General features: G+C 43.8%; 1 long non-coding RNA gene across 1 annotated transcript in view; it reads right to left on the bottom strand.

Annotated features, from left to right (window-relative positions):
- Window positions 1-1,007: 1,007 nt before the first annotated feature.
- LOC128347095 (uncharacterized) overlaps window positions 1,008-15,568 on the bottom strand; it is a 129,320-nt gene continuing 114,759 nt past the window's right edge. Inside the window, exon 2 of the long non-coding RNA XR_008317390.1 lies at window positions 1,008-1,342. This is a non-coding gene — a long non-coding RNA (uncharacterized LOC128347095). The remainder of the gene's footprint in view (window positions 1,343-15,568) is intronic.

Here is a 15,568-nt window from a genome sequence, read left to right as displayed (position 1 = left end):
GAAAAAGGTTATATAATTTTGGCAAGTAGAAATGCATACATATGGGTAGCAAGTGAAGATATGTGGGTAGTGAGTTATAAAAGTATAATGAAATAAGACAAAGAGAATGAAATGGGTTGGGTAGATCTTTATGCACCTTTACTTGGGAATATGTGCTTTTGAATTCAGAAGATCTTACTTCTAAGTAAACAGGTGCTATCTGCAAGCAAGGAATACTTAGAGGCAAGTTGTGAATTCATGTACAGGTATTTGAAAAGTAGCTATTATTGAAATTAATAGGACTGCCTTTCAAGTACATGTGTTTTGGTCCAAACTGGAATGACAATACATTGGATCAAATAAATCAAATTTAAATGGTTTATGGACTGAGCTGCAAGTATTATTTTCTATTTCATTTGGCCCTTTATATTTCTAGAAGGGGCAAGTGCAGGGGCGTAGCACAGTTGGAGTGGGCCCAGAGACAAGATTTTAAAATCCCCCCCACCCTCACTGAAGCTCAGCTCATGAAGTAAAGAAATCTTAAATGAGGTTGAATAGTGGTAACAAAAAGCATAGTAAAATCTATCTATCTATCTATCTATCTATCTATCTATCTATCTATCTATCTATCTATCTATGTGCCACAATAGAACATCATCCTAAATTATTTTTTAAAAGGTTTTGTAAATTGTGGACAATGCAAGTCATTTAAAGCTACTAGAGAAAGACATGCAGTTCTGGTAGCTCCAGGTCTTAACACTCACATCAATTTTGGAGGATGAATACAACTGAAGGAAGCCCGGGCGGGTGTGCGGCTGGGGGAGCCAGTCATGTGACTTGCCTCTGGAGGGTCCCCCTAAGGCAGTGGGCCCCCAGAGAACTGTCTCCCCTTGCTCTATTATAGTTACACCCCTGGGCAAGTGCTTTTTTTCTTTGGCCTCTGGGCGTGTGTGTGTGTTTGTGTGTGTGTGTGTAAAAGCAAGAATTTGGGGTTCGTTGCTAGAATTTGTATGAAGCTAGAATAAAAGTCAAGAGCATCATTTTATTTATTTAAGGTATTTTTACCCTGCCTTTTGACTTAAAAGGCAGCTTACAAAAACAAAATTACATAGAACTTTGAGCTCTGCTCCTTTCTTCAACCACCAACATAAGCCAAGTTCTTGATATCAGCTCCAGCTCATAATTTCATATGTTGCTGCAATGAGAGACTGAAGAATGCATGTTTATGTTTGCAGCCACCCCCAGGTTGTGCTGGGTCGAAGGAGGCTAGGCGAGTGCTGGTAGAACAATGTGGCAGCTTGGCATGGGCAACTGTTGGAATGGTTGTCACACACACTTCCCTGCACAGCACAGCTCCTTTACCCTGCAACAGAATTAAAGCACAATATCAGACATCTGCCAGCACCAACCACAGAAGGAAGCAGCATGCCCTGCCTCTTAGCTTGTCTCTGGCTACTTTCCTGGTCTCACCCAGACATCAGAATTTTTGAAATCAAAAGTTGGCAACCTTAATATGAAATTTAGTCATTGAGAAGGAATTTGTATGGAAAGCTGTGATGAGTTTATAAGTGTCTCCAGTTTGGGTGGCTCAGTGTTGAAATTCTGGGTGTCCTTTTGCAAATTATAATACTGATTTGGATGAGGGCAAGCTATAAGCCACAAATGCATGTAACAAAGTTACAATTTATTTATTATTTATTATTTATTTAATTTATTTTTAAATGAAAAGCAGCCTTGGGTGGCTGCTATCTGATATGACAAATGTCAACAAATGAACAATGACAAATGAACGAGTGTACTTAACGTGTTCATTGCTGGCTGTTTTTCAACTCAATCACTCTCCAATTGGAAACCAATTTCCAATTTGTTTCCAATTTTCTCCAATTTGTTTTTCCACATAGGGTTCCAGGTGTGTATTTACCCTTCTAAATACACATATGTAACTTCATGGCAGGGAGCACTATGGGGTAGGACTTTGAGTGGGAAAATGTCTGGTGGGTAAAGGATCTACTGTTGGTAGTGCTGGTACAGTTGGCCACTCAAATAAAAGCCTCCTAAGGCTGCTTTTGCTTAAAAACAAAACAATTAAGACTTCATATCACACCATTGCAAAGGATATGTAGTTTGTCCCTTGGCTGGGACCTATACATGGATCAAAGAAATCTTATAATTATGTTGGCAACAATTAATGTTGCAGGCCATATGCTGAAAACAGTATTCAATGAATATCAGGTGGAATGGGTGTGAGGCCAAGCAAAAGCAAAGTTCTCTTTGAAGGTATTCTTAATAGAAGGTCTTGGTAACCACTCGGTTAAAACAGATACTTCCTCAATGCCAGGAGTCAGCAGTAGGATACAAGATGGCACAATAACATCTTCCTGTTTCATTTTTGTGAGCACAGCTCAGATATAACTAAGAAGCTTGATTTTAATCAGGAAAATTCTTAAGTACTAAGTAGTAGGACTTACTTCTGAATAAATGTTTGTGGGATGGGATGTTTGTGGGATGGGATGTAAGGCTGCAATCCTAAATGTGCTTGGATGTAAGTTTGGATGTAAGTTTCATTGAAGTTTCATTGTAAGTTTCATTGTAAGTTTCATTGAAATCAAGAAGTCTGCTTCTGAGTTAGCATGTTTACAGGGTGGTTGATCACTATTTTCTGTAATCAACATTTGCATTTATTTGCTTTGGACAAGTAGTCATTCTAAATGCACTGCCCACACCACACAGACTGGAAACAGCATGTTTGACAGAGGGAAGAGTGGAGGTCCAGGTCCGATGGCCTATAAGTCACAGGGTCTACATTATTTTATGTCTAAACATTATGTACCCGGGGTGGAACTTTTCAGATCTCTGGACAAGATGAAATTAATTCACTAACCCATATTTTTTCTGAACTCACCAGAAATAGGAATAGGAATTAAGAATCTAGTCCTAAAATGAGTGAAAATATTTATGTAAAGTATTTAAAATATATATATCCTGCCCTTTAGTATTGCTACTCTCAGGGCAGCTATTTAAATGCAAACATATCCCACTATTTTTAATGGAATTTTCTTGCATGTAAATGTTCTTGAGAGTGGGACCTTGATCGCCATAATAAAAGATGGAGGAGTGAATTGATGTTTCCTGTTCTGAAAGTAAATATTTTACTTTAAGAGTTTGCCTTAAATATCTCCAGCTTTGCTTCGGCATTTATGTAGCAGCAGGAGACCATTATCCTATGATAACATTCTCTTGCACAGACATGATAGTTTAATTAGAGCAATATGGAAACAGCTTTAGTATCTTTGACATAGGCCCTGCATAGTGAGTCACTGATACTATAACTAAATACAGATTTTTGGCATCTTAATGTACAGTAGGACAAAGATTTGGGAATATAAGCTTCTTCTCCACTGGAATGGCAGTCTTCCAAAAAGAGGTGGCTACAGAGTGTGACAAGATCAGGGCTCCAAGAATGCTGCCATTTTCACTTTCTATTGAGTATCCGAAAATAATTCTCAGTGTGAATTTACCTCTTCCAGTTCAAGGAGGCCCAGTGCAGATGATTTGGAGAGAGCCCCCAAACTTCTAGAATTGGCACAGGTTCCAAGATGCACTACAAATGCCCCTTGCCTGTGTTGGTGCTTGTTCTTCTAGATGAGTAGGGTCTTAAGGCATATGCTTTCAGTAGGCCCAATTCACCAGTAACTTCTGTGTCAGCACCGTGGGATCTGGGCAAGAGTAATTCTAAGTGGAATCTGGGCAAGAGTAATTCTGTATGATTGTGCAATTCCTATTTGTTACAGTGAGATTGATGAATAATGAGTTTCTGGTGAATTGTGTCTAATGTGTTTGGTCCTTTGCTCTAGTAACAGATAACTATCACTACTATTTTTTTGTAGATGCCAGCCTGGCTCTAAGTAGTGTCAAGTGCTAATCATTCTCATTTGTAGCAAGTAAGAGTGTAGTTGGGAGGAATAAGGACATAAGAACATAAGAACAGCCCTGCTGGATTAGGCCCAAAGCCCATCTAGTCTAGCAGCCTGTTTCATACACTGGCCAGATGCCGCTGGAAGCCTACAGGCAGGAGTTGAGGGTATGCCCTCTCTCCTGCTGTTACTCCCCTGCAACTGGTGTTCAGAGGCATTCTGCCTCTGCGGCTGGAGGTAACCTATAGCCCTCCAGCCAGTAGCCAGTGATAGACCTGTCCTCCATGAATTTATCTAAACTCCTCTTAAAACCACCCAGGTTGGTGACTCTCACCACATCTTGTGTCAGAGAATTCCAGAGGTTAATTATTCATTGTGTGAAAAAGTACTTCTGTTTGTTGGTCCTAAATTTCCTGGCAATCAATTTCATGGGATGACCCCTGGTTTTAGTGTTATGTGAGAGGGAAAATAATGTCTCTCTATCCACTTTCTCCACATCATGCATGATTTTATAGACCTCTATCATGTCTCCCTGCAGTCATCTTTTTTCTAAACTAAAAAGGGCCAGGTGTTGTAGCCTTGCCTCATAAGGAAGGTGCTCTAGGCCCCTGGTCATCTTGGTTGCCCTCTTCTGCACCTTTTCCAGTTCTTCAATGTCCTTTTTGAGATGTGGTGACCAGAAGGAATAAGCACTGTCTTCCTCTAGTACAAGGGTTCCCAACCTGTGGTATTCCAGATGTTGCTGAACTACAACTCCCATCATCCCCAGCCACAATAAATGGTAGCTGAGGATAATGGGAGCTGTATTACCCTGCCCTAGTACAATGTGACAACTGCTCCACATACAAGTACTGGGGAAATGTGATAGGTGCTTAAGCCTTTGAAATGTACTTTTTCACTGTGGGAATGAACTGGTAGAAGGCAAAGAAGTTGTCTGAAGTTACAGGATTGCAATACAAAGTCCTGCAGATGAGTATTTTTAGCTTTATCCTAATTTTGGTATAAGCATAGCAAACACAGACAGTAGTCTGATCCTATACTTGTTTTCTCAGAAGAAAGCCCAATTGATTTAAGTGGGAGTTCTGAGTAAATTTTTGGATGGCAGTTTAAGGCTGCCAGAGTAAATTAATTCCTGTGAGTATGTCTACTATAGTTTATTATTTTAGAAGGATAGTGAGGGAGGAAAACCCTCATGTTTTTTATTTGTATGCTGCTGGATCAGAGGCGTAACTAGGGAAAACGGTGCCCGGGGCAAGCACTGAAATGGCGCCCCCCCGCCCCCCCACATACGACATTATACTTAGGTTTTTCCTCACAAGCGCCTGCCACCGCCGCCAATTCTCGGGCGGCGCGGAAGGGACCTCTCATGGTGGAGGGGGCGCCGACGCACTCCCTTGACTGCTGCAGCGCTGCTGCACTGAGCAGGAAACATTTGTATTAACAAATTTTTTAAAAAAAAATTAAAAAAAAAATTCGTCATGGCGGCGCCCCCCACGTGACCAGAAAAGATGGCGCCCGGGGCACGTGCCCCCCCTGCCCCCCCTATAGTTACGCCTCTGTGCTGGATATTCAACTGCTTTAAGAAATTGATGTGCTTTTACTGTGTTAGTTTTAACTTGTCCTTGATAAACAGTGTGGCAAAATAAGTCCGGCAGATGCTAGAGGTTTTACAAGCACAGGATGAAAAATAGACAAATGAACATTCACTTTGGTTAATAATCCCAGGAAGCAACTGGAAGACTCCTTGAAGCAAGCAAACATTATTTGTCAGCTGTATCTGTGACTTTTCACTCAGACTTAATTGCCAAAGAATGCTTCCATCCATAGGTAAATGCTTCCACTTTGTTTGACATTCACTTTTGATTGTGTGACAAAATATGCCATCTTGTCAGTATGTCACCAAATTGTCAAGGCTGGTATTTTGGGCAAGAGATTTGTCTCCAGGAGTTAGATTTGCAAAGACTGGAAACTTCAAAGTAAATTCATCATCCAAATGTGCAAACTTTTCTCTGGCCACAAAACTGCTTTCTCTGTCTTACTCCAAGTGGTATCTGCTGACATTTGGTGACAAGAACTAATCTCATGTTGATCTGATAGACTGAGAAGCATTCTTTTTGGTCTCTCTTCCCATTATCAGGATTGCTAAGGATATTTCTGCCTGCCAATCTTGATATAAACTACCCCGTAAAGAATCCAAGTTGACTTTGAAGTTCTTGTCTAATGTTGTCATCCCTGAAACTGCCTTGCTGGTGGAAACTCCAGCCATTTAAGAGAAACTTCTGCTGGTAAAGCATTTTGAGGGATCATTTCTAAGTAAGATTTAAACCTGTCTTGAACATTAGAGTTACTTAATTTGTTAGAAATTGAGATTTCTGTATTTTTTGCTTGCACTTGTCTTTGTGATAATGATATTTTGACAGCTTCTGTAGAGGTTGATACAATAGATAACAGACAGAAATGATTGAAAAGTGACTAGCCATTCCAGTGGCTGGAATGTGATATGAACTGACTTCCTGACAGATTTTAACAGGCAGCAGTGCAAAGAGCCCTTCATTTTCCAGTTGTCATTCCCCACACTTAATTGTGTGATTATTTGTTCACCAGTATAATCTCATTATGTTACATCTGTTCCAAACACAAGAGGCTTGGAAAGTTATCACGTGTCATTGTTTTCTACTAAGCAATGTTATCTTATCTGTTTTTTCCTCAGTGGCTTACCTGTTGTCTCTTCTTCCTTTTCTTTAAAGACAGGGGTAGTATCCAAGGTCAGTCAAGTTGGGCATTGGCCTGAGGGCCCATGGCTAACCCCTGAGGCCTCAGGGCTCATACTAGGGTGCTGGAGGAAAGTAGGACTGCTTTCCTACTGCTGCAAGTCTCTACAGCTGCCTTCTCTCACAAGCCTCCATATCCACAAATGAGTATATCCTCTGGATGGGAATGCAAGATGGGAGAAGGCAGCAGTGATGCAAGAGACTTGCTTCCTCTCACCCTTCTCACTCCAAATGGACTTCCCTCAGAGTCTTCTGTGATGCCACAGGGACCCCTGGAAGGAAAGCAAATTTGCCAATGGAGAGGCAAGAAGGAACCACTGCTGAAGACTTGGTGGCAACTCCTGTTCCTTCCACCCTCACTGTGAGGGTGGGAGAGAGAAGAGCAGTGATAGTTCCTCCTCCTCCTCCCCTTCTGAGGGGGAGGAGGAAGAGCTGCTGCCATCCACCACCATAACTGCATCACCAGCTCTCTTTCTCTCTCCTGTCTCTTCCCTCCAGCAGCAAACATGTCTGGAGACAAAGTGGACAAGAGTGATTACATTATTTGAGGAGGGGGGCGGGCGGGGAGAGGATATCATCAATCTTGTCCACTTTGTCTCCAGACAAATCTGGGGCTGGAGGGAAGAAACAGGAGAGGGTAAGAGGTGGTAGTCCATCAGGAGAGTGACCAGTCAGCACTTCTGGAGGCATGCTCCATGCCTCATACCATGTAAACAGTCAGCAGCAGTGGCATGTCCCCAGCAGCTGAGGATGGCATGAGCGGGGAGATTGGCAGGCAGTGCCTGGTTGGTGGAGGAAGCAGGGCCAGCAAGGGGGTGGCTGATGTCAGGCTCCTGCTGGATGTGAAGCCAGCAAAGGGGTGGAGAATGGCTTATTGCTGCTCACCTCAAGCCACAAACAGCAAGCCATCACTGGACTGTTCAGTCATTTAGGCTCAAGTCTCATTGACTGGAGCTTTTATTTTATTTTTTATTTATTGTTAAATTTATACCCCGCCTTTCATTAAGAAAATCCCAAGGAGGCTCACAATAAAATTTAAAAACAAGAATATAAAAAAGACACATTAAAATATTGAACTTAAAATATAAAAACAAATCTGATCTAAAAAAAATTAAATTAAAACACTAGCATAAAAACATAAAAACATAAAAATACAAGAAGCAGCAATGGAGACAATCATATAAAAGCCTGGGTAAAAAGCCACGACTTGACATGCTTTCTAAAAACTGTGATGGAGACCGAGGAGCAGATACCCACCGGGAGAGCATTCCAAAGTCTGGGGGCAGCAACAGAGAAGGCCCTGTCCTGCATGCACGCCAACCGAGCCTCCCTCATTGTCGGCACCTGGAGCAGAGCCCCCTCAGATGACCTCGTCAAGCGGGCAGCAACCCTTGGGAGCAGGCGGTCCCTCAGGTATCCCGGGCCCAAATTATTAAGGGCTTTAAAGGTCAAAACCAGCACCGTGAATTGGACCCAGAAACGAACTGGCAGCCAGTGCAACTCTTTCAGAATGGGTGTGATGTGCTCCCACCGGGCAGCTCCAGATAGAACCCTAGCTGCTGCATTTTGCACTAGCTGTAGTTTCCGGATATTCTTCAAGGGCAGCCCCACGTAGAGCGCATTACAGTAATCCAGCCATGACGTGACTAAGGCATGGGTAACCATGGCCAGATCTGCCTTCTCAAGAAAGGGACGCAGCTGGCGCACTAGCTGAAGCCGTGCAAAGGCACCCCTGGCCACCGCCTCCACCTGAGCTTCCAAAAGCAGAGCCGGGTCCAGTAGTACCCCCAAGCTGTGTACTTGCTCCTTCAAGGAGAGTGCAACCCCCTCCAGAACTAGTGAAATCTCCTCATACCGACTGGCTCTCCTGCTGACCAACATTACCTCTGTCTTGTCTGGATTCAATTTCAGTTTATTAGCCCACATCCAACCCATCACGGCCTTCAGTCCCCGATTCAGGACATCCACCGCCTCCCTAGATCAGGTGACAAGGAGAGATAGAGCTGAGTGTCATCTGCATATTGCTGACAACTCAGTCCAAGTCCCCAGATGACCTCTTCCAGCGGTTTCATAGATGCCGAACCCTGCGGGTCCCCACAGGCCAATGGCCACGGAGCTGAGCAGTAGTCCCCCAGCACCATCTTCTGGACCCTCCCCCCAAGAAAGGACTGGAACAACTGCAAAGCAGTACCTTTGATTCCCATACTCGAGAGGCAGCCCAGAAGGATACCTTGGTTGATGGTATCGAATGCCACTGAGAGGTCTAGCAGAACCAACAGGGACGCACTCCCCCAGTCTAGTTCCCGGCGAAGGTCATCCACTAGAGCGACCAAGGCAGTCTCAGTCCCATATCTGGGGAGGAAACCAGATTGAAAAGGGTCCAGATAATTCATATCATCCAAGACCCTCTGCAGCTGGGACGCCACCACACACTCTATCACCTTACCCCAAAAGGGCAGGTTAGAGTCCAGTTTATAGCTGTCCGAGTTGGAGGGATCAAGGGAGGGCTTTTTAAAATAATCGTCTTACCACAACCTCTTTGAGGCACGATGGCATCCTGCCCTCCTTTAATGAGGCATTAATAATCACCTCCAACCATCTACCTGTACCCTCCCTGTCAGCTTGTATTAGCCATGAAGGGCAAGGGTCAAGAGCACACGATGTCACCCGCACACTGTCCAGGATCTTGTCCACATTCTCAGGCTGTACCAACTGAAAATAATCCAACACAATAGGACCAGATGCTACCAGAGGCACGTCTGCTGGAACTGCCATAATTCTGGAGTCCAAGTCGGCACGGATGCGAGCGACTTTATCCGCAAAGTGACATACAAACTGATCACAGCAGGCTGTAGATGATTCCTCCCCCATTACATGGGGGGATGTGTGCAGCAATGTCTTTGCTACACGGAACAGCTCCGCTGGTCTGCACTGAGCAGATGCAATGGAGGTGGAGAAAAAACATTTCTTCGCCACCCCCACTGCCATGGAGTAGTCTCTAAAATGGGCTCTAGCCCGTGTTTGGTCAGATTCATCACAACTCTTTCTCCAGCATTGTTCTAGCCATCGCCTGAATTGTTTTATTGCCCTAAGCTCCGTGGAAAACCAAGGAGCAGATCGGGCTCCACCAAGCCGGAGAGGTCATTTAGGAACAACCATGTCAACAGCCCAGGCCGTCTCTCCATTCCAGAGATCAACCAGGGCCTCAACAGGGTCACCAGTTCTGGACACTGGAAACTCCCTGAGGGCCGTCTGGAATCCAAGCGGATCCATAAGCCTCCGGGGGCGGACCACCCCTGCAGAGGGCAGACGGAGCAGTCAAACGAAACCCCACCCAAATTCCCCACCTCCAGATCATTTATTCCCCGGTCGGCAAAAACCAGATCCAGAGTATGTCCTACCATGTGGGTAGGGCCCGATACCAACTGAGACAGGCCCATGGTTGCCATGGAGGCCATAAAATCCTGAGGCCATAAAATCCACTAGATGTCCTCAGCGTGGACATTGAAATCCCCCCAAACAATAAGCTTGGGGGAACCCAAGGCCACCTCCAAGACCACCCCTGCCAGCTCAGGTAGGGAGACTGAAGTGCAGCGGGGTGGTCGGTACACCAGCAGAATCCCCAGCCTATCTTGGAGGCCCACCCTCAAGGATAAACACTCAAAATTCTGAGATTGCCTGACCGGGCACCTTGAAATGGGGAGGATCTCTCAAAAGGCCTTTAGGTCCAGGCTCCAAAATTACCCAGGTGCGCCTCTGTCACTATGGCTACATGGTGGCAAGGCCTTTGTACAACACAGCTTCTCTCTTGCTTCTCACTTGCTTGGCTCAAATTCCTTCATCTCCTGCATCACATGGAAGAAGCTGGCAAATGTTTCAAATACACACAAAAAATGAAAGAACAAGCTAACGTGTTTAAAGAGTTTAGAAGCTTGTTTCATTTGATGCAAACCATCCATTTTCTGAAGACCAGGAAGCTCAGTGAAATTTTAGAATAAGGATCTTCCGGACACTTGTTCTAAGTAGAAGAATAAACTTGAGGTATACTGTTGTAACTCAGTTCGATTACACACATAATTCAATTGAACACAATTATAACTCAAATGGTTTTTTGGGGTGAGGGGCAGCATGAAAATTAACATCTTATAAAATCTAATTTAATCAATTATCATCAAGAATAATGCAGTTGCAATGAGGTTTGGTGTGATTTAATCATCATCAGGTAGCATAGGCTACAATACTTGATGATGATTAAATCACACCAAGCTCTTCAATAATATTCTAATGTGTAATTATCTATCCATCTCTGATAACTGTTAAAAGTCTCTAAAGACTTTTTTTTCCACCCAAGCTTTTTAACTGGACTGTAGTTTTAAATTGTTTAAAAGGTCTTAATTTTTAATCTGTTTGATGTTGTTGTAAACTGCCCAGAGACAGAAGTTTGGGGCGGTCTACGAATTTGAAAAACAAAAACAAATGAATATTCAAATCAAGGATGGCTTGCCCATGAGGCGAAATGAGGCAATCCTTTCAGGTGGCACTTTTTGGGGCTTTTTTTGGTTTGTTTTTTGCGGGCGATGGAATGTGTCTCGGCTCCCTTCCACCAGGTCCTCCCCTTGAGTGTGCCTCCAGCAGCCATGCACTCCTCACTGGCCCTGGCCCTCTGCTTCACATGCCCTGGAGCCATCATCTTCCTCCTTGCTGCCAGCCTTAGTAGCTGGGACATGCCCCTGGCGGCCCTGTGGGAGGTGGCAGGGAATGTGCCTTTGGCAGTGGCAGCTGCCTGATCTCTCCCTCACCACGGCACTGCTAAGCCAGCATCAGCAGCTCTCTCCCACTATCTTCCCTCCCCTCCAGGCGCAAATTTGCCCGAAGATAAAGCCAACAGATTACAGAGAGGGGACCTGCTGCTTAGCAGCACAGCAGCTCTGGAGAGGCCAAGCAGCCATCACGGCCAAAGTCATACTCCACATTGCCTCCATGGGACACACCAGGCAAACTGTCAAGAAGTGGCAGCACGCCCAGCCTCTGAGACTGGTGACAAAGAAGATGAGAACAGTGCCCGGACATGTGAGGTAGGCGTTTGCCAGGCAAGGAGGTGGTACTGTGTCAGTGTTGGTTCCTGCCTAGGGGTGGGGCCAGCGATGGAGGCAAGGCAAACCCATTGCTGCTCACTTGAAACAGTGAATGGCAATGGGCCAAATACATTGCTACTGTTTAATTACATTATAGGGATTGAACTGTTTCTATAAAAATATTTGGGTTCCCCCCCCTGTTTTTTTTTTTTTAAATCTGAGATCTATATAGTGGGTAGACTAGTACAAAAATCATACTGGGTAGATCCAGACTAAGTTAGTCATGACTAAGCACAATTGAAATCAATGAGACGTGACTAATTTAAGTCCCATTAACTTATGTGCGACTATTAATAGTTAATATGGGTTACCCATTCACTTCTGAATTCAATTCAAAGTCCTGATTCTTACCTTCAAAGCCTTGCGGGGTTTGATGCCCGTTTACCTACAGAATCGCCTCTCCCATCCAGTTACATCCTGTCCTGTGTTAGATCATTTCAGATGGCCCTTTTGTAGGTTCCTGATTTTTGAGAGGTTTGATGTTCTAGGACCCACGACAGGGCTTTTTCGGTTGCTGCCCATTTCTTTGGAATTCTATTCCCCTTCAGATTTGTCTAGTCTTTAAATCCTTACTGAAGACCTTTCTTTCCCACCAGGCATTTGCTCTGTAGTTTACACTATTTCCTTTCCACTATCTATTTTAGTTTGTAATTTTTAATGTAATTTTTTATTGTAATTTTTAATGTTACCTTATTTACATGTCATTGTACACCGCCCGGAGTCTTTGGAGTGGGCGGTATATTAAATGCTTCTAATAAATAAATAAATATAGTCTGGAACCTGCCAACTGCTTTTAAGCCCAAATAGTAAAACTTTTGTTTTACTACAGATCATGCTCTTTCGCTCTCCCCTCTGCTTTTTTCCAGCTGAAAATACTTAGTTATATTTGCAGTTTAATCTGTGCATGTTTACTCAAAAGTAAGCCCTACTGTGTTCAGTGGGACTTACTTCAAGATAAGTGTGTGTAAGAAACCGTATTGAATACAGTGAGATTTACTTCAAAATGAACATGTATAGGATTGTGCTCTTATAGTGCAGTCCTATGCATATCTACACAGAAATAAGTCCATTTGAATCCCATGGAACTTACTCCCCAGTAAGTAAGTGTGTGTATGATTGTGTGTTTAGGATTGCAGTCTGCAGTACCCTAAGGTACAGTGGGTTGCAGTCCCATTTCTAGCACTTGGGTATATTTGTCATTATTGTTTTAATACAACAAAGCGATTAGTACTTTCAAATTTCATAAATTAGTGCAATTTTATGTGACAGCTTATACATAATATATGCTTGTGTTCTTAAACAATACAGTAAGCTTAGATTTGATAAGCAAGTAAGCATTGCACATATCTCACTATTGCTCAACATTTCAATTTTTTCCACTCCCCCATTTTTTGAAATGACTCTCAAATGACCCCATTTGAAAAGTCGTTTCACATGTTGAAATTACTTTGACACTTTCAGAAATCATACATCTCTAGCTGTTGGATATATAATGAAGAATATGACATTTAGTTGTCATATAATGGAGTTTGGAGAAAACGAGAACTTTCCAGCACATCACATCTCCATCAGGTCATTGAACTTCTGAGTCACTCACAACCATTTCCATGTCAGTAGACAAACAGTACGAGTAAGAATAGAATCATTTCACTGCAGGACAGCTGAAATGCTGTGCTTAGAATTGTTTAGACACAGCTCTTGCATAACAGGAGGGGAAACCCTCAAGATGCTCTTGCTCCCCATTTATGCTTGCTCCAATGAGAAGGTGTAGGTGTGTGAGTACTGCTATCAGCCCTTAGCCAGGGGTCTGCTGTCAGTTGCCAGTTGCTGAGACAAGGGTGTGACCTGAACTGCCAAGGTCAAGGCTGGGACAGGCATATCAGGCTTTGTGAGCAAGAAGCAAGAGAGTAGTCAGGAAGGTTGAGTTCAGGCCAGACCAGGCAAGTCTGTTACTGCTACTCATAGTGAGAAGTTTATTTAGTTAATTAATTCATATCCTGCTCCTCTGTCCCATGGGCTCAGAGTGGCTTTCTAGTGTCCCCCCTCCCCCGCCGACAAAAAAATGTTAAAAATTGTGTTCCCAAGGGAATTGCAGTCTAAAGAATTAATTGTTTGGGGAATAAAAGAGGCCAAATAAAATCACAATTACATAGTCAACAAAATCCATTGAGAAGGAGAGAGAGCATCTCAGTCCTAAATGTAGTGATGGCAGTGATTGAAATCCTGACTAATGAAGGACTGGTGCAATGGGAGAAGCAGCAGTACATAGGAAGCTGCCATATACTGAGTCAGACCATTGGTCTGTCTAGCTCAGTATTGTCTTCACAGACTGGCAGCGGCTTCTCCAAGGTTGCAGGCAGGAATCTCTCTCAGCCCTATCTTGGAGAAGCCAGGGAGGGAACTTGAAACCTTCTGCTCTTCTCAGTGTGGCTCCATCTCCTGAGGGGAATATCTTACAGTGTTCACACATCAAGTCTCCTATTCATATGCAACCAGGGTGGACCCTGCTTAGCTAAGGGGACAAGTCATGCTTGCTACAGCATCAGTGCTTCTGAAGAGTTCCAGACTATTGTTGCAATGGTGCTTGTGTGTGTGTGTGTGTGTCTAGGAATTTCAGTGACGTCTCCTTCCCTGGAAGCCCTCTTGTTTAATCAAAAAATAGGTCCCTGAGGGCTGTGTGACCCTCAGGGACATATTTTCAGGTGGCACAAAGTGTTTCCTACAGAGAGGAGAGCTGGTCTTGTGGTAGCAAGCATGGCCACTGAGCTAGATAGACCAATACTGAGCTAGATAGACCAATGGTCTGACTCTGTATATGGCAGCTTATGTTGTTTTTCTTTTCCTATGTTGTTCCTATGAAGGGGAGATAGTTGAAATCTGCTTCCGTTGCTGAGCCAGCAGTAGAGCTGAGTTAGTTTAGCTTTTCAAAAGCACTGCTCTTTTCTCCCCATTTCACTGGTGCTTCGTTAGTTAGGATGCCAGCCAGCGTATCTGGAGCTCTGTGAAGGAGGAAATTAATCTGGTTGTCTGCATGAGTGGTAACATATGAGAGGGCTGAGTCTCCCGCATGCCCTGTAACTTGAATATGTGAGCACACTTCTGTTCCTGAATGTACTTCTCTTCTGATTCTGGCACAGGATGTTGTTCCTTTGTTTTTTAACTAGCCACTTTAAGTAGCCACTTGGGTTCCCCCTACCTTTTAAATTGCTATTCTTACATTGTACTGCTCTTCCAATATTTTCAAGGGAGCTATATTTACCCCACTATAGGCAGCTACTCTCTGATAAGACACCTCTTTTTTGCCATTGGGAAGAGATTGTGCAGGTAATTTGTTTTGGTTCAATGTCTTACATACTATCATTCTTGTGTTCTCCCGCTGCCTCTTCTCCTCTCCAATCTTCTCCTCTCCAATTTTCTCCTCCAAATTATTTAATCTAGCAGCAGGAGCAACAGTGTTGCAGCTACTGGAGATTGAAAGCCACACCAAAGCTATATTTCTCCCCTCTGACAGCTCCAAGATAGGGGAGATTTAAATGGCCAATTGTTAATTAAATAAGATAAGAGCACTCTCTCTTTGTTCTCTCTCTTGTCCTCTAGCTTCACAGGTCTGGAGCTCCAGCCAGTCCAAGAAGATGGAGGGCTGCTTTAGCCTATTGTCTGGGGGCATTAAGAGCAATGTGGGAGTTTTTCCTTTCCCACTTCCTGTACTGGGGGGTTGAGAAGCCACACTGACTACAGCAGCACTAAAAGGCCCCACTACAGCTTTGAT

This window comes from Hemicordylus capensis, chromosome 2 (assembly GCF_027244095.1).
Source record: "Hemicordylus capensis ecotype Gifberg chromosome 2, rHemCap1.1.pri, whole genome shotgun sequence".
NCBI classification, from domain to species: domain Eukaryota; kingdom Metazoa; phylum Chordata; class Lepidosauria; order Squamata; family Cordylidae; genus Hemicordylus; species Hemicordylus capensis.
This window is presented reverse-complemented; position numbering and strand designations above follow the sequence as displayed.